Genomic DNA, 24,591 nt, shown 5'->3' on the forward strand with positions numbered 1-24,591 from the left:
CTTATTAAAATATTTCTAGTCTTCTAGCCCACCAGTGGCCGAGCGGTTCTGTCACTAAACACTGGGAGTTCGGTTGCGGGTTTGCACCACGCTCGGACAGGCTGGCCACGTAGAGTTTTCCAGGTTTTCTCTACGTTTGTAATACCTGAATAGGGGCCAGTTTCCCTTACAAGACCTCCTGGAAGGCATTTCCCCTCGTGTAACATCCCCGCACCAGAGAAGACAACGGGGAACCACTCTGGTTGTAACTTCCCCTAGGATATACCTTGGTGCCTTTAACTAACAACTTATTAACCTGCACCAGGTGCTTGCCGACGTCAGGATTTCTGATATGGCACACACAGAGAGAGAGAGAGTCTTCTAAGTTTATTTTTGTAAGAAAATTCCACTCTGCTTTTATAAATGCCAGTTTTTTCGACAAAATTTTTATTCTTATTTTACATATTTTATATTATTAGAATTATTGCTGTTTGTGAAAAATTAACCTATCTACCACTGTGATTTTATTTTATTAGAATTTCTTAAAAAATTATAACCATATCAATAATATTAATATTAAATATAGAAACTTGGTTTGTCTCCAACTTAACAAATATATTTCTTTTAATATAGAACAGAGAAATTTTTAGATGTTATTAATAGTTTAAAATCAAAGTAATATAACATATTTTAATGACATTTTTATCAATAATTCCAAATAAAATAATAATCAACAAAAACAATTATTTTAATGATAGTTATATAATATACCAAAACTATCATTGAATACCAAAAATATGAAATGTATAAATGTATAATTTGTTCAAAAAATACATGATTACTAGAAATACTGTTCTTCATTTTCTAATATCATGCAGAAAAATCAAAAATCATCTTTATTAAATTGAGTACTTTTGTTATCATTTGCACATGAACCTCTTCAGGATATAATTTCTCAAGATTATCAAACAAAACAAAATCTTTGAAAATTTTAAAAATCAGTGTTGCTCATACAAGAATTTAGATCACATTCATAAAAAAAATTAGTAAATTTATGAAATTATTTACAAATAAATTTTAACTTTGCAGTTTAGTCTAATACATGCACACACAAAATCCAAGTTAAAAGAAAAAAATTGTATGATAAATTAACAATAATTGTAGTAATATAAAAAAAATGAGCCTTTCAACTCTAGAATTTAATACATGGGCTAATAACATCTTTTTAACTGATCTGAATTCTTCACTGGTTACTTTAACAGCCAACTGTAGTATGTGTTCAATTATGAGTTGGCAATTTATGGTATTCATTATCTCAGCATTCTTTATTTCTATGATAATATAAAACAAATTTGAAGATGTAGTGCAGTGTAATAGATATACAATATATGAACATTGACTTACAACAAAAAGTCATGCAAATCCTTATTATTAGACAATAACTTCCCTAATTTGTATAGAAATAATTAAGAATAAATAATTAATTAAATACATTCATTTTAAAATGAATTTTAAACATCTTAATGACTGTCATTTGAAAATATTTATGGTTTAACAAATTAGACCTTTGAAAAAATTAACACATTAAATGAATTTAATAATGGATTTTAAAACCTTATCACACTAGAAGTAGTATTTAAAATAAATCGGTGTTTCAAAATGAAAATATTTTAAAGCAAGCAAATAGCTGCTTGTTTTCCTAAACATTGAAACGATTACTTTTGAAGGTACTAGCAAGGAGAGGGCCAATTTTCAGGTCTCCAATTTGAACAAAACATGGTCTAAACACAAACAGCTCCTTGTCCAAATAATAGGGCCCACTTCTCAAGTGTTTCAGAAAAACGGACCTCTGAAAACTGAGTGTTTAGTTTAAGTCTTTGGAAGTTATTTCTTCTTATAACAGTAGTGACCAGTGGATAAGATACTAGGCACTGGAGCTACATACTAGGTTCAAACCTTCTCAATTTTAGGTTTTTCCCCACACTTATATATAACAAAATTATTTTACAAAAATTATTATTACTATTAATATTCCTCACGTTTAAAGCTTATAAAACAAGATTTAAGAAACGTGACGTCATTTCCTGTTTAGCAAAAACGAAGTCTCTAGATATAACTCTTGTATATCCAAGAGTTATATCTATAATAAAATTTTACATAAAATTAATGTTAAATAAAATTTTTATTTTTTATATTCATTTTCGCTAAACAGGAAATGACGTCACGTTTCGTAAATCTCGTTTTATAAGCTTTAAACGTGAGGAACATTAATAGTAATAAATGATACGGTAAAATAATTTTGTTACACATAAGTGGGGGGAACTAAAATTGCAAAGGTTGAACCTACCTAGTGTAGCTCCAGTGCCTAGCATCTTATCCACTGGCCATCACTGCTACAAGAAGAAATAAAACTTCCAAAGATTTAAGCTAAATACTCAATTTTCAGAGGTCCGTTTTTCGGAAACACCTGAGAAGTGGGTCCTATTATTTGGACAAGAAGCTGTTTGTGTTTGGAGCTACGTGCTCATCAAGTTTCGTTCGAATAAGATCCGAACGTCTGACCCTCTCCTTGTAAGTTGGCCTATACGTTAATATTCCTCTATATCTTAATTAGTTTTAACGAGTTCTTTTGTAACTTAATACTTTATATGCAATATGATTACACTGCATATAAATTATTGAATTTGCTAGACAAATATCTAGCTAAAAATATCACTGCCATAATAAAAATCAGTTCCTGCAGTACTGCTTCCGGCAAAGTTGATAAGCGAAATGTTTTCTATATATATTTCTCTCCCCCCCCCCGAATATTGCGTAACTCGTTTATTTTAAAATGTCTTAAGATGCTTTGCTCTTATTTTTCTCATAGTTCTTTAACAAAATATATCCCAAAGATATCGCAAATATATGACGGCAAAAATATGCGATTTAATACTGTACAGTACATTAATTTTTGTGTATATATTAGAAGCACAAAAATCTATTTTAGTTACAGTAATCTATAATTAAAAGTGTAATAAAAATTCTTTATATCATTTATTTATAGTGTGTTAATTAATATACGGTTAATAATAATGGGAAATATTTTCTTAGAAAACAGTTTTCAGTTACAATGTTTTTTAAGTAATCATATTCCATTTTTAAAACAAAACTTTTATAAGTGTGAAATTATACAGACGTCTATATTTTATGTTCATATGTATACTAACGATACACAAATGAAAATTAGGTATTTTCAATGTTAAAAATTCCCAGGTCACAATATCTTTTTATTTCTAATTGGATTAAAGAATGCTCCAAAATAATTGCTAACTTCGTAAAATCTTTTATATTTTAAAATATTAAAATGTTTTACTAAAATATTATTATTGACTAATTTAAATTTGAACATTTTAAATATCTGATAAAATTTTTTCAAATATGCTTTTCTAAATTTTAAACTAACATTATAAATTATTTATTTTTTATTTATTTCTTTTCTGTTAAATTTCTCTTATATTTAAAAAAGTATAAAATTTTTCGCACAAAATCTTTAGTATTTGATTATCCAAACAAGAAGATTAACAACCAGTTATGAAATTTAAACAAGTTTATTGTCCACTTTGCGAAATAAATTTATTTAAATACATTTATTAAAGAAAAACATAATGCATCAAAATTATAAATCTAAAACTTTTTTCATAACCACTTTATGCTTGCTGAGAAATATTTATTTATATTATCATAAGAGTTGTCATCGTTATCATTAATAAAGGTTTTCAACCTAACTTCTATAGGTTATCATCAGATGTGTTTTTTTTTTTTTTTGTACTCTATATGTTAAATTTATATGTTTAAATTATGTTTATTAGAACCACAGATTACTGGCCAGACTGGCCGACTCTTGAAAAGTGTTCGCAAGTAATAGGCAGCATAGATGTTAACAGGCAGCATAGATTATAGACAGGTAATAGGTTCTTCAGTGTTACGTCTGCCGATGACCTAAAGAATTTGGGTTGTTTGTGATGATATAAATATTTCTCATAAGCAATCATAAGGTGGTTATGAAAAAAAATTAAAAAATTATTAACTGTTTCTCACTGCTAAGTCTAATTTTGATCGTTATTCATAAATCTAAACATTACATTGATCGTTTGATGTTTCGATAATTATTGTAATTTTTGGAATACACAAGTTTCACAACTTCGTACAGTGTAAGTTATGTTGACATTTTACAGCAAGATGTGTAAATGTTCCATAAAACTTGAAATATAGGCTACATAAAATATAAATTTGAAGTATTTATATTCTGGTCTGTTATGCGGCCAGTTTGGCATTTCAAGCAGTGTCATGCGATTCATTTATTTGCGAGCATATAGCTATACTGTATATATTAATATACAGAGTTCATTTACTTATTTGGCATTTCGATTTATTTTTATAGGTATTTTCAAATGAAAATGCCAAATATCAAATAGAAACTAATTAAATATGATCATAGTAATTAGATGTTACAGCAAAAATGTTTAGTTTGAATATTTTGAATTTTATCAAAATAAATTCATTCTATATAATGCTACCTCACGATACGACCAGAAATTTATACGAAATTCATTTCAATCACTCTGATAACAATTTTGTAATAATAATTATTATACAATTAACAATAATTCTAATTTAAAATTTTTATTTTAAAATTTTTTAAAATTTAAATTTTTTATTATTCTATCATACTTTATATTTTTAAAATCATATTTCATTTCTTTATTAGATATTTGTTATATTAGATATTATGAGAAATTAGTGGAAATTTATAGGTCTATAATTTTTTCAAATTTTAGCTCAACAATTCAATTAACTATTTTTCATATTGAAAGAAAATGAATAATTAAGTAGGAATGTGCTTATCGATTCAAGAAGGGAATTCTGCCAAGAATTTTCAATCAAACCAATACTGATCTACAATGAGCTATTAATCAAATGATTATACAAACCGATATAAGAGAAATATTAAATAAAACACGAGACGAATGAAATGAATTTGATAACTATCAAAATTAAATTTCAACTGGTTCAGGTAATGCTTGTAAAACGTACAATAGTTAATAAAAATTGTTGTATGACGTCTCCGTTAAGGTAAAAATAGGCAAAAGACTTAAAAAGATCAAACTCTTTCTGTAAAAGAAAAGCCAAGTTGCGCTGTAATTGTTGTAGTATTACGTGTTGTGTGCAAAAAAAAGTAAATGCACATTTAAAATGTAAATTTTTCATAAATAAATTTATTTTAAAGTTTAATCCATTTTTTAATTTAAAAAAACAGAATTATTTAAATTCTGTTTTTCTTTTAAATTAGTTTCAAGAAATACTATTAGTTCACGGATGCAACAAATGAAAAACTATTGTAGCAAGTCTTCGTAGTAATCTGTGATGTTTTTGAAAATGGCTTGATAGTTAATTTTGTTCAGATATCCTTATCTCTTTTTGGACTGCAATTTGAAAAAAATTGTAGACCTATAAATTCCCACTGTCGTCCGTATGTCTGTCCTTCTTTAATCTCCAGAACAGAATTAGATGAAAATCGAAACCGAATATTGAAAGCTTAGGGACAGGAGGTTCCCGATTAACCAAATGCGAACTTCCGGCTTGCACCAGAAGTCACGTCTTTTTAATTCATATATTAGGGCTGAAAGGAGTTAGATGACCGACACGACTCCATTGCTAACAAGAAAAGTATGATGTACAGTACAGTACAGTACAGGGACAAGATACTACTAATTTGAGGTGAAGAGCATATGTTTTAAAATAAATTAATTAAAAATATGATTAAAAATTGCAGCCCGGCAGTGTGACGATGTCACAATAAAATAGTTGCTCATTAAGATTTAGACTGTCCTCAAGCTATATCTTAGTACAAGAGACAAAATTACTATTTTTCTTTTTATTCCATTTAATATACTGGCTACAGAATAAATTATGTCCTGTAATCTTAATAAACATTTTATTTATTTCCAAATAGCTGAGTTTATGTTTAACATCTATCACGATTATAGTATTATGACAATTCAATTTCTTGATGATGAAATTGTTATAGGTTTGATTTTAATACTATAATTTTATATATTATGAATAAATTAAAAACAAAATTAAAACTCTTAAAAATTAATTATTAAATAATACTTTTCATAAGATATAAAAGCAAATACTCTATCATTTTCAAATGTTACATGTTATGGCTAAAGCCAGTGAGTGAATCGGATAGTAAGAATTAACCAGCTAATACTAACTTTATCTAAGTCACAAGCGAGAAAGCTAATATTATCAAAAACGTGTAGATGAAACAAGAACAAATCCTAAAATTCAAGCTTTATACGGATGTTGCATTTTTATAAGCATGAGTATTTTGATTTTATCTACTACGCGGATAGTGGGAACAGGATAATGTTACCAGATCTAACAATTTATCACCAAATTTTACGCCAACTGGCGATACGGCGACGATGTTTTCAATCTAGTGATTTTTTTTCGTGCCTCTGATAAACTTGTCAACTTCAGGACTATATTATATTAATAAATAAAATTGAAGAGAAATAAAAATGAGTGTTCTAAAGTTTTTTCGAACACATGGCTTCAAATAAAGTTAGTTACGTGTTCTTCTAAGTGCCACAAAAATATAAAACAGCTGACAACGTTGTTGCTAGATTGTCCCGACATTCTTTATTTGTTTTCATTCCTAATAATTGTTACCTTCATCTTTATAAGTTTTTAGATTGATTCGGGAGATATTAAGGGGATGCGGCCATATCTCCCGAACCAATAGTCCGATTTTCCTGAAAATTTCTAGAAATATTTCACCCAATACATAAACCTCCCTGCAAAATTTCAGAAATTTTCGATAAAAAGACACAGAAGTTATAAAGCCACAAAGTGAGTGGAAAAAAATCACACACACACAAAAGAAAAAATACCCGAACTTCTTTGCATTTCTCGACGTTTCAAGGTCCTGAGTCCAAAATGTAAAAATCTTGGGAGGGGTCATTTTTTGACAATCGCCATACTTTCCTTTTGTTATATATAACAGCCAGGAAAGTAAAACGTTAAAAGCTGATCATTTATTCCTTTTCAATTGTATTTAGGCCCTATACAATAATATATACAATGAGTAATACAAGATTTTTACTACGATCGCTTCTGGGTACACCTACGCCATTTAACCTATCGATATCTATGTACAGTACCTATCGGTATTCTGTAAATCAAAACCTTTAAAGCTAAATCTACGATTTTTGGCTTTAAAGATACGATGGTTAAGCTAATTCTAGTGATATTTTGGTAAAATAACTGGCAACGTTTTTTCGTTCACCTCAGTTTTTATGTAACAGAAAAATAATAAATTCTAGTTAATTTAAAGAAAAATTCTTTTTTACCAAATCTGCATTGGAAAGATCGTAGATAATGCAGCTAAAGTGAAATCCTAAAGTTTTTCTTATTTTATCCAAACTGGAGTGAATAAAGCCCAAATTTTAATTTTGTCCTTGCTTCAGCCATCCATTTTTGGATGATGTCAACTTTATCCGCTTGTACCTGTCAAATACTAACTCCAGACGTGATTTTCCGTGTTCACGAGTGAACAATTAAACAAATACACACTTGTCGTTAATGAAAAACAGGTCTGGGCGATTTCTTTAAGGTACTGCTAAATGGACGTGTTTCCGTATTTTGTTGTATAACGTGATAAAGCGATATTTTGTTTAGATGTACATACAGGTACAGGTACGTATGTTTGTGAGGTGGGAAATTCTTTTACTGTTTTTCGTTTGTTTTACACACACTGCGTGAATAAAATGCTAACTTCTAAATTATATCCTTCTTTTGTCCTGTGAGATTTTTAACGAAACCAAAATATATTATTCACTTACATATTTATTACAAACTATTTAAATGCGCAAATACTTACAAAGCAGCTCAACACTACAGTAAAGCCGAACTTACACAATCCTTCAAATTTTCAGGAGTATGTAACGGGCCCACTTCATCTTTTTTTAATTGAACAAAATATGAAATGCACTAATTCGACCCGCTTTACAACTTTATAATTGAAACTATTGTTCGATCTGCAATAGGAGCTGAGATAATTTTAGTCCCTCTTTTTTGGGGTTAAGGGGAAATTAACTGATGTACCAATGAATAGTCCCTGCTCGATAATGTATGAAAGCAAACATGATTCTTGACGGTTCTTTGAGCCATTGGCCTGGATTGCGTTTTAGAAGACACCCTGTATATGCGTATCTATAAACACGCGTGGAACACAATTACACACGCATACAAAGCATAGATACACTAATTAAATTAAAATTAAACTTTTGTAAAAAGAAATAAATTGACCAGAAATAAAAATTAAGTTAGCACGAGGAAATTGTTTTAATTCACTTTCATTCATCTTAATTTACACCAGCAATAGACTAAAAAATTAAACGAAGTATTTAGAAAGTCTAAATCGTAAATTTTCTTGAAACGCGAATTATTACCATATTATGTGACAATTCACAACGTTTCAAGAAAATTTACGATAAAAATCTAATTAGTCATTTAAATGTAAGGTTAATTATTAAAAATATTAACATCTTATTAACAAATAAGGGCTGATTTACTCGAATTAATTTGTCTTATCTGATAATTGATACAGATTTCAGTTAATTAAAATACTATTATTTGAATATAAAAAGAGAAAGATCAAGAATAAGTTTAAAAACAAAAGATACATTTAATATTGAAATTTGCATATTAACCTATATACATTATAATTAACACATATTTAAAATATAAAATTATATAAATGAAGAATAAATAAAAATAGTAAGTTATAAGATAAATTTAACTTTGAATAAACAAGATTAATCTCTACAAAATTTAAATTATTTTCGCAATAAGTGATAATGATAATACTGAATTGTATAGATGTATATATACGTGTGTGAGCGCGCGTGTTTGTGTAATTAAATTTAAATTTTCACTACGTATATAAATAATTCTAATGATGATTTATTTTTATAATTTTTTTTAAACAAAGCTTCAAACGAATATATAAAACAATGTTACATTATTATCTAAAAAATATAATTTAAATAAAATTTATTCAATTACAAAAGTATCAATATAATAATGAAATATAACACTCAAATATTTTACTAATATTTGAGATGAGATAAAACGGCTTAAATTTTTATTTGCATTCATATAATTGTAGGAATAGAAATGTATTGTATAATTTTTGTATATAAAATGTTAAAAGAACAAAAAAACGTTTAAAAAATATAATTTGTCAAATAGCAGACGCAATCACCTGTGACAGTACTATGATAGCCATCAACTTTTAATATCAGGAAAAAAATGTATTTTTTTTTTTTTTTTTGGTCTCTATTTCACTCTTGTAGTATTATGAACAAATAAAACTCTATTCTAATTATTAACTTTCATCTCAAACATTTGCTCTATATGTATGTTAGCTATATATATTATAGAGAGCAATGAGCGAACATATAGAGGACATATATATATGTGTCCTACATATGTTCGCTCATTGCTCTCTATAAAAGTTTTATATTGTACAAATCATCATTATAGCAACGAATGAAGTACAGTATTAAAGTTTACTGCAAATTTGATAAAAGGAAATAATAAAAGAAAACATTATTATTATGTGTATGCAATAGAAAATCCAGAAACCTTTAGAGAAGATGCAGAAAGGCCACAACATGCCTTACAAAATTTACTATCTAAAGTAATCCGCTTCACACGGCAAAACTCCCAGGATATGCAGTTGCAGCATGTGTATCGCCGTTGTGTATATGGTAACAATAGTCTCTCTTACATGTTTTTGAGTGGTTTGCGAGATTTCACGACAATTTCTATGAAAAAAAACCAAAAATGTATACTTTAAATGTTTTGTTTTATATTTTGCATAAATTTAATACAAGAGTCAACTATAAGTGAAAATAAGATTAATTACTAATAAGCCTTTTAGAACCCCTTCCCGTTTCTTCTGTTTATGTTGTCAAGATTGTGTTGAGATAGTTAAGCTTATTATTTTTTTATTTCTTGAGGAATATTTCTAGTGAAGTAGGTTTAGTAGATTCGTTGACCTTTATCTACACAGACTTACCATAAAAAATTATTTTTTCCAGGTTTAACCGATCCAGTTGCTGAAAATTAGATCAGTTTCAGAATATTATGAATCTAAACTAAACTTTTAGCTTAGCCTAGATTTAGTATAATCTGTAATCAGACTGTAAAGTTATAAACTTTTTATAAATTCTTTAAAAATTTCGTAAATTGACATTATATTTTTTATATGCTTAAAAACGTTCATACACTTTTATTAACGTGTCATACAAAACATAAGAAAAAATAACTAGCAACACATTTGATGCAGTTTTCCTTTTTCTCCTCAATCTAGATGAGTCATCGACTTATTTCGTCGTGAAAAAAATAGGTCAACTCTATCGTAATATTTATAATAGAAATTAAAAATACTTTCCTCGGTGTGCTTCATAAGAAATAGTTTTTAAAGAGTGTATACTAAATAATAATTATTCAACCAAGAAAAGAGAAAAAATTGTCGAATAAAAATGTTGATTTAAAGATCGCAGGTGGCCAATTAAAATTTAAAGAATAATTAACTCGTTTTAAGGCTCAGAATATAAATGGAAATTACTAAAATAAGCAATCGCTCCAAATAAAGAATAAATCTCAATTAAGTTTGCTTTTAGAGGTTAAATTGAGCTTTTCGAAAATGTGACAAAGAGAAATTTAAATACATTAAATCAAGAAATTATTTTGATATAATACGAAATGGATATAAAAGTAACGAATGTATTACTTATTTATTAAAAATGCAAAGTTAAAACTAAAAACAGAATTATATTTTCATTAAAGATTACAAAAATAACGAAAAAGCCCTTTTGTCAAAATTAATACATGACTAAATTACATACTGATAATTTCGTATTGACTATTAAAAATCAATCAGATGAATAAATATTAGCAACTATTTCTAGGAAGAAAAACTTTCTAATGAACTTTTCTGAATAAGATTATACTTGTGACATATTTCTCTATTTCGTTCCTTCAGATATTAAATTGACTTATATTTAATCTTATCACGTTGATTCCGGTTTATGGGAGAAATAAAGTGACCAAGTTTTAGTTTAACAAAGTTAATTTGCAATTAACAGACAAATAACACAATTCTTCATCCACAAGAAAAAAAAAAGCAGACAGATAAAATGGAAGACCTAGCAGTGCAAACATTTTATCTTAATAATATGCATCAATAATTTAATTGTATGCATTTTTATAAATGCGTATTAATATTTAATATACAAATGATTCAAAATGCTAATTATTTGAACTTTCATTGTGTCCATTTTAAACTTACATATAAGTCCTAAATTCATACTATTAACATTTTAAGAAATAATTATATAATGGCATGTTTTACAAACAAGTTCCTCAACTTCACGCATAACCTGTCACAAGTACATACTTTCATACAATTGCTAATTTATTCAGTTTGCTCACATTTATATATAAACACTGATGGCGTAGACATCATAAATATCTGTATATTATTCATTTCGGTGCAAATAAATAACGATTCATTTTTAACAAATTATAAAATATGATGAATCACAACTTATTTGAATTTCTTTCAACGATGTATTTAAATACAGCTAAACTTTTAATAGCAAACGCGTCAACTTATCTAATTTAATATATCTTAATAATTGAGAAAAGTTCTGCTTTTTACAAGTATTCTAGCTATATACAAACTTCTAACCTAAGTACTGTACTTTCGGGCTGGCAAATCATCACTTACGAAAAAGTGATTTGTTATAATATTGAATGTTTTACTACAAATCGTTATTTTATATATATAAAAAGAGCGGGAAAAGTGCGAAATATTAAAAAGTTTTATATTTACTATATTTAATATAAAATTTATATTAAAACTGTCGTTAAAGTTATTCTATAAATACAAACTACGTATTCGTAGAAGAAAATGAATATAATAAGAATAATAATTTTTTTTTTAGAATAAATTTGTATATAAACTATAAATTCTACAAATTGAATTGTGTGTTTACAGATTCATTTATATAAAATGCGACGAATATAATCCGTCTAAACATTCTTGTGTAAAATAAATTAAAAATATAAGTAGAAATAATATGTAGAAATAAATTTAAAATATAAAAATAGTGAAATATTATTTTTAAAAAACTTTTAAGGAATGTTTATTATAAGGATAAAACATTTACAATATATATATATATATAAGTATATATATATATATATATATAAGTCATATTTTAATCTTATTATCTAATTTAAAAAAAAAATTCTGTCTTATTCAGGTCAAAAAATAAATAAATTATATAATAATTTGTAATTTTACAAGTCAACTTTAAAAAAATAAATATAATGATGTCGTTATTAAAATAACAGCAAATATAAAGATAAATATTTCAGTTAAGATTTCATTAACTAATCCAATAATAGAAATGTTGCAACTTAAACAATTGTACAAGTACATCTATATTGATGCGGAAGGCATTAATTTAATATTTTCGTTCATTTAATAAGCGTTTTCCATGTCATCAATGGAAGCTCATCAATAAATGGTTAAGATGTAGTGACGTAATCGCAGAGTTCATTTAAAAAAACTATTCACTGAGCTCATCACCTCCGGACATACTGAGCTCGATGACTAATTAATGAGATACGCACCACTCATGGCTTACACAATGTAGCCTTTAGGAGCGCTTTTGGAGAAAGCGGCAACTTTAGGACAACTCTCAGTATGCTTAATTGATTGAGCAAATTGTTAAAAAAAAATCTCCAAAAAAACCTTCACTGAGGAAACAACTATAATTTTAAGCTTCCTTATGGAAGAATTTGAATGATAAAAAGTTGCATATATACGACTTACTTTAAATACATTTTGTACATAACTAGTATTATTAAGATTTAATGCTTTTTAAAATGTATTTCTTAAATATTGATCAGCATATTACAAATCTGTTTTCAATCTCAAACTAGTTCATAAATGTTTTTTAAATTTTCATTTTTGCCAGTCATATCTAAATCACTGTATGAAAATTTTCAGCTTGTTATTACTTTTGATGCAAAGTAATTAAGTATTGATAAAAAGTAATTATTTTTTTAAATTTTCAAATTTGATTTGAAAATTTTAAAAAATTTCAAAAAATTCACTTAAACCGATTATTCTATGTTGCTTTTACACAATAATTGAAAAATATATCAATTTTTTGCTGGCATACTTCATACAGTTTACTCAGATTTAATGATAAATATTTATGACCAATTAAGATAAGTATATTATGTAATAATCGATTTGAACATTTCTGTATCCAAAAACAAGTATATAAAGTGCCAACAATTATTCATCTTTCATAGACTGAAGACAACGCAATGCTTTTCCCCAAATGAATTAAAATTCGTCTAAAATTTTTAATGTTTTCATCATGAGAACACATTCTATTTAAAACAGATCTGAACAAAACTTTTAATATATTATTTTATCATAATAAAGTAGCGGGAATCCTATATTGGATTAGATAGCCTAGATTTTTCTGAATTCTGTAACAGATTTTGAAACGAGCTATCAAATCTAATCTAACGTTTTTGTTTTACCGCAAAATGATTTCGAAATACGTTATAAAGCTAAATCTTAAAATATTCTAACGAATGACCCATTATTGGAGAAATTAATGCGAAATAATAACGCGTGTCTCTGCGTTACATGTTTCTTTGCAAAAATAATTCTTTCATATTATATCTGTAAATTTCAAGAAATAAAAAAACGTGTGCACTTAAAGAATATATTTTAGTTTTATTGTTCCATAAGAGCAATAAACTGAAATACTAAAAATAATATAATTTTATAATAGTTTTAATTCAGATTATTATAAAACTACTGAAGTTTGAAATGAAACTTAAATTTTTCCACCCTATTCTATTCTATTCCGGAGTTATACTTCAACGGTTTGTGGTGAACCATAGTTAAACGCTTTGATAGTACATCGAATATAAAAAAAAAAAAAACATGTTCACGTTCATCCAAGTTAATCAAATTATTACTTAAATAAAAACAAAGAAGTTATCGGTAGTTATATTTAGGCGAATACGATCACGTAAGAAGCAAGGTCAACTTACGAGCATACACCACTAAATACACAGTTATTAATAGATACACTGATGACAAATACTGTAAAGTACTGTACATGAAGTCAAAATAAATAAAAATCTTTATTAAACATTAAAATTTTCAAATTTATAATATAAATGCGAATCGATCGAAGACTTTATTTTTAATGTAACATTTTTTATGTTACATTAAATAATACACACGGTAAAATTCTATATATAAGCAATCGCGCAAACACAAACTGGCTTACGCACTTAAAATGTTATATTTTAAAATAAAATGATCAATATTATAGTGTGCTTTCGATCTTTATCGTAGAAGAAAATATTCTCTTTAAGATTAGCTAACTTTCAACGGTTGCACAAACATTTCACGTATTTAGAAGTTTAGCAAATTTTAGAAGATGTAAAATCATCATCTTCCAAAATTACTCATTATACAGTATTAAAAATTATTATCCAAGTCAAATCTATTCCTGTTATGAAATAATACAATCTTTGTTTTCATAGTCGAAAATTTAAGAACTGTACAATGTAATTAAATACTTTTTCATTGAAATTTTCAGATATATCTAAGTAAATAAATCTATCTTAAGTAATAAAATCCTATCGGAGTAAATAATAAAATGATCCACTTAGAAAATTGAAGAAATTTTAAGGAAATTTTTTTATCTAATCATATGAGCATATTTTAGAAACATTCCTAAACTGAGATAACTATTGTAACTACATTAAAATGTTTGCTATTTCCGATTTTTGATTAAAATTGTTTGATAACGATTCCTCATATATCAGGCAATTTTAATCATTAGTTCAAAATGAATCACAAAATTATATGAATTATTATTATTTCTTAATGTTAAATTAAATATAAACTGATTTATTTACTATTTTTCGTATAGAAGTTCTATTAATCTTTAATGTAAATTGATGATATAAATTGCAACAGAAAATAAGTATTTAGCCATTATAAAAGTTTATAAACTGAAATGTTAAGAAATAAATACGAAATTAAATCAATAATCCAAACATACTGAGAATAAAAACTATATTTGATAAAATCTAAATCATTTCAGATTTCATAAACAAAACATTGATTTTGTAATCTCTAGTAACAATGTCATAAATGCATTATTATTAAAATAAAAATAAAAATATTGAATATTTTGTTAAAAAAATATTCAATATATATGTATATTACAAATTCTACTTAAGAAAACGATATGATATGAGTCTGATTCAAATGATATGAGTCTGATTTAAAAATTGCATTTTTTCAATTTTTTAAATTGTGGTTTTAAAATGTTTGTAGCAGTTTCGATTAAATAAATAAATTTAACATCACTTTAGACTAGATAATGATTAAATAAACAAACTGATAAGTCAATCAATACTATATATACCAATAATCAAATGATAAAAAGACAGATTCGTTATCAGGCTATAATTTGGCTAATTAAATATAAATACAGTGAAACCTCTCTATAACGGTCACTTTCAGGGCCGAAAAACTAGCCGTTGTAGAGAGGTGACTATCCAAAAGTAGTTTTGTGGAAGTTGCTTTTAAATGAAACATCCTTTACGTAGCCTGCACTATTTTTATTTACGAACATAATACATATCTGGATTCTTCCAATTCAGAATAGGACCAGTACCTTATACGGAGTCCTTCCTGTTTACTATACGTTTGACCGATAAAAACAACTGTTTATATTGCTGATGGCTATTTAGAAAATTTTTAATCCGTCATAAACAATACGAAAATGTGAAAAAAAACTATAAGATAAAAAGAGGCCAGGTTTGACAATTGTAGGACTAAATGAATGTCCACGGACCTTTTTTTTTACCGACTCATCAATGTGATATGTTAGTAAAATGAAAAAGTTGTTCATGGTAATTATGGTCATAAGGTGTTCGTCTTCCTAAGGACAGACATAACAGATAATAGCGGTCGATACATGAAAAAGGGGTTTCCCAACCTTTTTCGTGTATCAACCGCTTTTAAGAAAAAAGTTGTTTTCCTTCAATATTGCATATTATATTTAAATAAATATACAACAGTCTCTTACATAATTTTTAAAAGATATTTTCCTATATTTATTTGAGACGAGAAAATCTGCAAATTTTTTAATGACCTTTGTAAATATAAAAAAATTTATTTTAAAAATAATTTTTTTTTATATTTACAAAGTTTTATATTTTCCTCAAACTTTCAAAAAACCTAAGGGGTCAATGCCGACCCTATTGGGAAACCGTGCCTTAAGCAAACTTTTACAAAAAAACGAAAAGCTACAGGGATCTACAAGATTGCTAAGCCACCTCTGCCTAGTCGACAGAGCCCACATACAGTATATATATAATATAGACTATGCTTTCGCTTTCTTAACAATAGTGTAAGTTTATTGTGACTTCTTTTTAAACTCAAACTGTAGTTAATTGACCCAGTGCTGCTTGAAAAACAGAAAAATACCAGTCAATTTTTTTCAGCTTAGCCCTCTAGCTTTCCCAATGATTTACTCCTGGCTATGGAACTGTCTTACAATGGAAAATTGCCAACAGAAATTTTATTATGTCATAATAAAATTGTGTAGTCAAATCGATTTTAAGAACTCAACAGGGAATACAGTATTGAGTTTCTTTTTAATCGATTTCCCTGCAACATCAGAAATGCGAAACATGGAAGTCCACTCGATGAGAAGCCACTGTGTCCGCTTAAGAGAGGTCAATTGTAATGAAATTGCATTCTTTTTATACTGGACCACGAAAACTGTTCGTTATGGAGGTGTCCGCTTTCAGAGAGGTTTCAGTGTGTTCAGTATTAAATTTAATACAAAGATAGAATTTAATCGTCTAATTTTTTTCCCAAATTGTGTAATATCTGTATATTATAAAGTTATAGCCTAATAACGAATTTGAGGCTTTGGCATTTGATTATTAATATAATGTGGACTAGGTTTTCTATATAATTAAATATTATGTATCACTATTTAAGGATAATTTATTGAATATTATATTGCTTTTATCATAGAGTCTAGTATTTTCTGACTTCTAATGAATGTTATAAATAATAAAATAAAAATCCATATTCTAATGACTTCAGAAACAGACAACTCCTCAGTATTTTTTATTTTGGTATTTTTTTTAATGAAAATGTTAATGAAGAATTTATTAATGCTTTATATGAAAGTTAATATGAAAATGCAGTTTAAACTGAATTTCTTACTTAAGAATAAAATGGTTTTAATTAAGAAATTCTTAAACTTTTAAAAAAATTTTCGCATCTTCAAAGGATATCAATTCTATCATCATTGAAGGTAAGTATAATTAAATTGTATAGCCTCTGAGAATGCAGACTTCTTGAATACTTTCAAGAATTTCTTGTGTAAGATTAAATTGACTCCAATAAAACAATTGCTTGACAAGTTAGTTGATTTAAAATTAAAACTAAAAATTATATATCATTCATTATTTTTAATCTTAAAATTTATAACGCAAGAAGAAATAGAATAAATTAAATTATATGTAGGTAATCACTAATATTCATCTAAACAAATTACTAAAATAATCAATTTCATAAACACCTCAATTAAAATAATGTATCATTTAATAGTTCTTTTGTAAAACTTGCTATATTTTTATTTGATGAAAAATTAGTAAAAGTTAATTACTATAATGCTTTAAAATACTGTTTTGATAATTAAAATAATTGTTAAAACATTAAAGTTATTCTTATAAAAAATAAAACTAAGACCTTTAGCCTACAGATACTTTACTTAATCATTATTGAAGTTTAATTTGAAATGAAAAAAATTTCTGTTACAAATACTATGTAATTTTAATTTGAACGTTCCAAATCAGAGTATTTTCCACTAGAGTAATTTCTACATCCTACTTCTTGATGTTTCTCCTTGGTTGAACATAAAATTGATTCCTCAGTTCAAGAGTTAAGATAAAATCAAGATCATATTTTAAAATTAATTAATAAAAATTGACAAAATGTTTGAAATTAAAGCACTAATATTAATTTCAAATATAAAGTTAATTTTTATTATTTTTGGCCTATGAAGGTATTATTTTTATTATTTTTGATGAGACCAGTCAACCTTGATATCATCAAAAATAATAAAAATAATGACCTTCCTAAGGTGAATTCCTGTTCTTATGTTTTTATACAAAATATCTAAACATCAAAAAATTCCACATTTATTTACAGATAAGGTATCAAGAACTTTCATTGGGCTGCAATTTGAAAACACTGTAGACCTATAAATTCCCACTGTAGTCATCTGTCTGTCCATCCATTTATCTGTCTTTCCTTAATCTTGAGAACAGAGTTAGATAGATGAAAGACAAGACCAGATATAGAAACCTTAGAGGCAGGAGGTCCCGATTAACTATATATGAACTTCCGATGCAAACCAAAAGTCACATTATCTCAATTCAAAACTTTTCCTCTGAAAGTAGTTAATAGATGACCAGCACAACTCTACTGTTAAAGAAAAAGTATGATGTACAGTACAAGGGCAAACCACTACTAATTTGAGGTGGAGAGCATATATTTTAAATTAAAAATATAATTAAAGCTTGCAGCCCAGCATTGTGAGAATGTCACAATAAATAATTGCTTGTTCTAAATAACTTGTTTTGCAGAAAATTTAAATTAATATAAATTTGTAGATGTCCAAAATAATATAGTAAAATTATGGTAATTTCCTTATATATTTTTTCTTCTTTCTTTAAAAAGTTCAAATTTTAAGAAAATTTCTTAAATCACAATGGAAAAACATTATTTTAAGCTGTTTAAAATATAATAATAATAATATAATATTTGTTATAAATTTTTAAACAGTAATTAAATATTTTAAGGTTTAAATATGAAAAACTTTTGAAAAGAAAAAGAATTTATAAAACTTTACAATTGTTATAAATTTATCATTGTATAAATTTTTAATTAAGCAAAGCAATTTTGAATTGTTCTTTGTGTTTTCTTGTTTTTTTAATTTCATTCTAAATACTTGATTAGTATAAAAATTATATCAATAATAAATAATAGAGTTTATATTATTATTTAGATCCAAACTATTAATTATTGTATTATGTATTTTTAAAAACATATTATGTTTGCAATAAAAACAAATACTGTATAATTTTATACTTTATCACTGGATTACATACAAACTTTTTAAATATTCATTAAAGAATATTTAAATTTCCTAATGGCAATTTAAATTTTTTGATTCCTTAACTTTTTAACTGTAGCACAAACTCAGACTTAAAACAGCAATTCTTAAAAAACTGATTAACCAAAAAGTTTAAGTGGTTTTTAGAAAATTAAAAATAAGTCAGCATCCAAAATATAAAATATAAAACCATTTGAATTATTTATGCAATAGTGTCTACTGACATACATTTAAATCTATATTTAGTAATCTATAATATACAAAAGTAATTTGATATTTACATTATTAATGCAAATACTAAAATTACCATAACTGTCTTTTTTCTGTTTGAAAATTAAACCAAAACATTCTTTAAAAATTAATTTTTGTTTTTTTATTCTACATGTGACAATAATATAAATTCATCTTAAATTTTTGACTCTTTGCTTTCTTAGATAGCAAGATGAAAAAATTGTTGTTAAACCATACTACAGTAAAACTTCTCTAACTCAAAGCTCCAAGGGACAGGAAAAAACTGACTTATAGATGCTTTGAGTTAGAGAATAGAGTGAAAAATGCCAATTCTGATTAGATTTGTATTTTTTACTCTCTTGCAATATATAAAGAATCTTTAATAGTTTTTTTGTTTTAAACAGTCCATGTAAACACTTTTCAGCAAAATGTTCAATGTAACTAATGGAATCAAACAGTTTTGGAGGTACATGTTGAGATAAAGCAATAGGTCTTCTCGCTTTGGACAGGAAATGGGTTGTCTGCAAATGGATATTGGACAGTATATACAACTAAGTGTCTAAAAATTTCTTGGAAATCCAATAATTAAAATCACTTTGAGTAGAATAAATATTAAAATTTGAGTAAGAGAAGTTGAAAGTAATATAAATCAGTGTCACGGGACCATGAAAAGACTTCAACTTGGAAAACATTTGAGTCAAGGAAATTCAAGTTGGAGATGTTTCATATCCTTATTAATTCATACATAATTCTGATAACATACTGATACAAAATGTAACAAAACAGACACCAATTCAAGAAAATAAAAACATAAAGAACAATTTCAAATTAATATTAATGATGTCAGTAAATATTCAATCCATATCCTTCTTAACATTTTATATTAATTATGTTTATACTTAAATCATCATTTTAAGTTTTTATCTATTCAATGCTGGATAGAAACCTTCTCAAGTTTATGCCATCCCTTCCTGTTTTCAATAATTGTTCGATTCAAAAAAACAATCATAAAATATACATAAATAAGCATATATAAATGCACAGAACACAAAATTGTTATTACATTGTAGACTTTAGAACTAAATTTTTCTTTAAATCAGAAGGAAAAATGTAATAAAATACACATTTCCATTCTGGCCTTTACAAAATGTTAAATATTTGTTTTATTATCTTTTCCCTTTTGATTTACAATTATTATTTTAATTAAAAGTATTTTCATTTTTTAATTATTAATTAATGACTGTCTCAAATACAAAAACTTCTTTTTTAAACTTACTACTATTAATGTTTTTATAAAACAGGACAATATTCTGCTACGTGGTATATAAATATTTCTGAACAAAAACAATTATAAATTTGTTAATCAGTTCTTATCATAAAAGTTTTATTAGTGGTTATTTAATGCCTGTAATTGTAATAAATACTAAAATTTTTTAATATCAAAATTTTAGAATATGTATTTGTTAATCTATAACAAGAATAACAAATATATAATTCTATATTAAAAGAAAACTGCACAATCATTATATAAATTCTTATATATCTTAATAGGAATTGATTGTCATAGGTGTGTCTACAAATATACAGGTCAATATCTTCATACACTGCAGTAATATTAAAAGTACTTTTTCTGCAATGCAGAAAGTACCTAGTTCAATAGCCTCTACATTTAGTCATGAACTTTATATTTTGTAATTTAAAAATTTATTAATAATGAAAATAAATACAATTATAAATTAATTATAGATAAAATTCCAAAGCATTTTAAGTAATTTGATGCATTTATTGTATAAATAATTACTTATACATTTTATTGTGTAAATAATTTAATTCTATAAGTATGTATAATTCTAAAGTAAATATAATATAAATCTGCTATACTTACTTTAAAATGTAAATGCTTCACAAAAATGAAAAGAGTGACAAAATCATTAACCTATATTAATTATTATAATTTGAAACAAATTAACTCAGTTTCTTAATAAAGATACTTATTGTAACTAAGCTCATAACAAATCTTTATAAAGTAAGAATAAGACTGAACTGTTGTTTAAAAATAAATATAAACTTAAAACTAATATACAAATTTTTAATGTAGTAAATGTCTAATGAAGAATGAAATAACTATACAAATTTTTACTTTCCTCACCTACATCTATTCTTCGTTTATAAATATGATTTTTCTCTTTAAAAAGTTTGTAAATAAATTTTACCTAAAATCAGTTTCAACATAAATATAAACTAATAAATTTTATTTTTATTTAGAACATAAATTTATAAATAATCTTTTATTCATTCAATATATATATCAAAATTAAAATAATAATTTAATTCATTTCAATTGATATGACAAAAATGAAAAACAATTATATTTACTTATAAACAAGCTTGTTAATGTCTACAAATACTGTATATTGACAGTTTATAACCAAATATATATTTTTCTGAGTAATTTTATAATAAACAAGAAAGAAGTTATTAAAATAAATTAAAATAATATTAGCAAGTTATACTCCAATTGTTCAATTTAAGTCCAAATTATGAAGCATAACTAAATGTAAAAAGTATCTTACAGTAAAAAATGTTTCATCTGATGTTAAGATCAAGTATTATTTTACATTCATATACACTCATATCTGTAATTTATTAATAAAATTTAAAAAGCATAAGTTTAAAATAAAAAATAATTAGGCATGTTTTACTTAATTATCTACATCAATTTTTCATATGCAAATTGATTCATGTTCCTGACATTCATAATGTAAATGGATCACCTATTTTAACTACAAACCCATAGCTACTTTTTATGCAAAAGAGATAATTATTTTTGATGAATGAAGCAAATTACTATATACTGATTGAGCAATAGCACAACAAGGAAATGAAAACTTATTGAGAATATTTATTGTTTATTATGCATTATTGTTGTTCTTTTAATAAACTGAAGTTTTATTAATAATTACTTTCGTATAGAAACACACTGTATGTATTTCACTAACATAAATGAACACAGTAATATTAAAAAGAACAAGAGAACTTTTCTAACATATTCTATCCTTAAAAAACTTTTTCAAGTATATGAAAAATAATTAATTCTAAACTAAATATGTTTGTTTGATGTAATTCCCTACATAATAGATTTAAAAATAAATGAATATAGGAATATTAGAAAATATCTTTTTTTCATGTAGCTACTAAACTGTCAACTTGACAAACTGAATAATTTTAAATGAATCTGTAACTTAAGGATGTTAGACAGATCAACAACTTCTCATACTTTTCTGAATAAGCCTTAAATAAAATCTAAAGTCTGTCCAGTCTGTCTAAGTTTCAGTTATTTTTTCCTCTCTTATATATAACATATAATTATTATATGTTATCATTCAAATACTAATTGTTCTTTGTATATTTACATATATAAGTTTCATTTATTTTTTAAACTTTTTGATTATTATTATAAATTTCAAAAATAGTGAAAATTTTGCTTCTTTGATTTCTTGAATAAATGCTATCAAATGTGTATCATTTATAATCAATGGAGGATTTAGCACTTGAGAGGCTCCAGGTGGAATCCAATTTTGAGGGCCCCTCTAAATATTTTCACTACCCCTACACCCTACAGTGTGCATTCTACTCTGGTAGGCATTATACCAGTGGTCCAAAAAAACTGAGACATAGAGAAACAACATTGAAAATTAACCAATATAAAATTACATCTGGCTGGCTATATTTAAAAGGTTACTGATGTTTAGATTATACTAGTTGTGAAAACTGAAACTTATTGGTTCAAGAATTATTAAGTTTCAATAGGTAAAAGTGTTAAAAACAAAAAAAAATCTAGTAATCCATGGCTATAAAGAATAATTTATTTTCAAATTTACTACTGATTTTTATTTTGAGAGCTGAATTTTGAGACCCCCTTGATTTATGAGGCCCTAGATGCATGCCTTGTGTGCGGTGTAGAAATCCACCACTGTTCATAATAAATAAACTTGCTTACCTCATATGTTTTCAATATCAATTAATTATGTTTTAACATTTAGAATAATTAATATATTAATTAAATAATTATTCAGAATGTTATCTTGACTAATACAAAACTATATAACATTCATTATTAATATTATTAATAATAATAATATTATTAATTTCAAAATTCACATATTATATATGATAAAAATGAAATAGTTATTGATTTCATTTAAAAATTTATAGTTATGTTATTAAATAATATCAAAATGTGTAGTAGACATTCTTTAATACTCAATTTTCATAAAATCAAAAAATGCTAGATAATTCAAGTTAATATCTAAATCATCAGTTTCAATTTTGTCATATCATTCCTCAATTATTTCAATAAAATTGATACTAAATGCAATTGGAGAATCAATAATCATAATCATAACAACAAAAAAAGAATTTCTAAATATTTTTTATACCAGATATGTTATTATTTCAGTAATTGCAAAATATAGTATGCTATACTAGAATTATTTTTTGTGAGATCACCTCTAAAGTTTCTTATTTGTTTGACTATTAGTTGTACAGTCTAGTTGCTAAGCTGTTATTACAATATTCCTTAACCTATTTTTAAACATTGTATATTTTATTATACTTATAGGAAAGTGCAACATACTGTTTAATTTAAACATAGGGATCATTAATTAAATATCTTATGCGTAAGCATTACAAATGATATAGCACAACTAATAATTGTCAAGGATTTACATAAACCATTATCTAAATTTTAAATTGTAAACTACTATGATCAACTGTCAAATTGTACACTGGTCAACATGATTTTTTTCTCACACTTTATTAGGTGTACTATATATATTTTTTATGATGATTATTAAGCTAATTTTAAATTTAGCTATCATCTCATTCTTGAGAAATTCTCATTATTATTAATATACTCCTAATGTGTCACTACATAAATAAGTTTTAAAAGGAATGTATGGCATTAACATGTGCAAACAATGTTAGTTGACTATTG

At 25.7% G+C, this 24,591-nt stretch overlaps 1 protein-coding gene across 1 annotated transcript in view; it reads right to left on the reverse strand.

The window, feature by feature from the left end:
- The window catches only part of LOC136978694 (C2 domain-containing protein 2), a 172,585-nt gene that overhangs the window by 145,615 nt on the left and 2,379 nt on the right, over positions 1-24,591 (reverse strand). The window lies entirely within an intron of this gene.

Source organism: Centruroides vittatus, unplaced genomic scaffold, assembly GCF_030686945.1.
Source record: "Centruroides vittatus isolate TY-2023 unplaced genomic scaffold, ASM3068694v2 contig_549, whole genome shotgun sequence".
In the NCBI taxonomy this organism is placed as follows: domain Eukaryota; kingdom Metazoa; phylum Arthropoda; class Arachnida; order Scorpiones; family Buthidae; genus Centruroides; species Centruroides vittatus.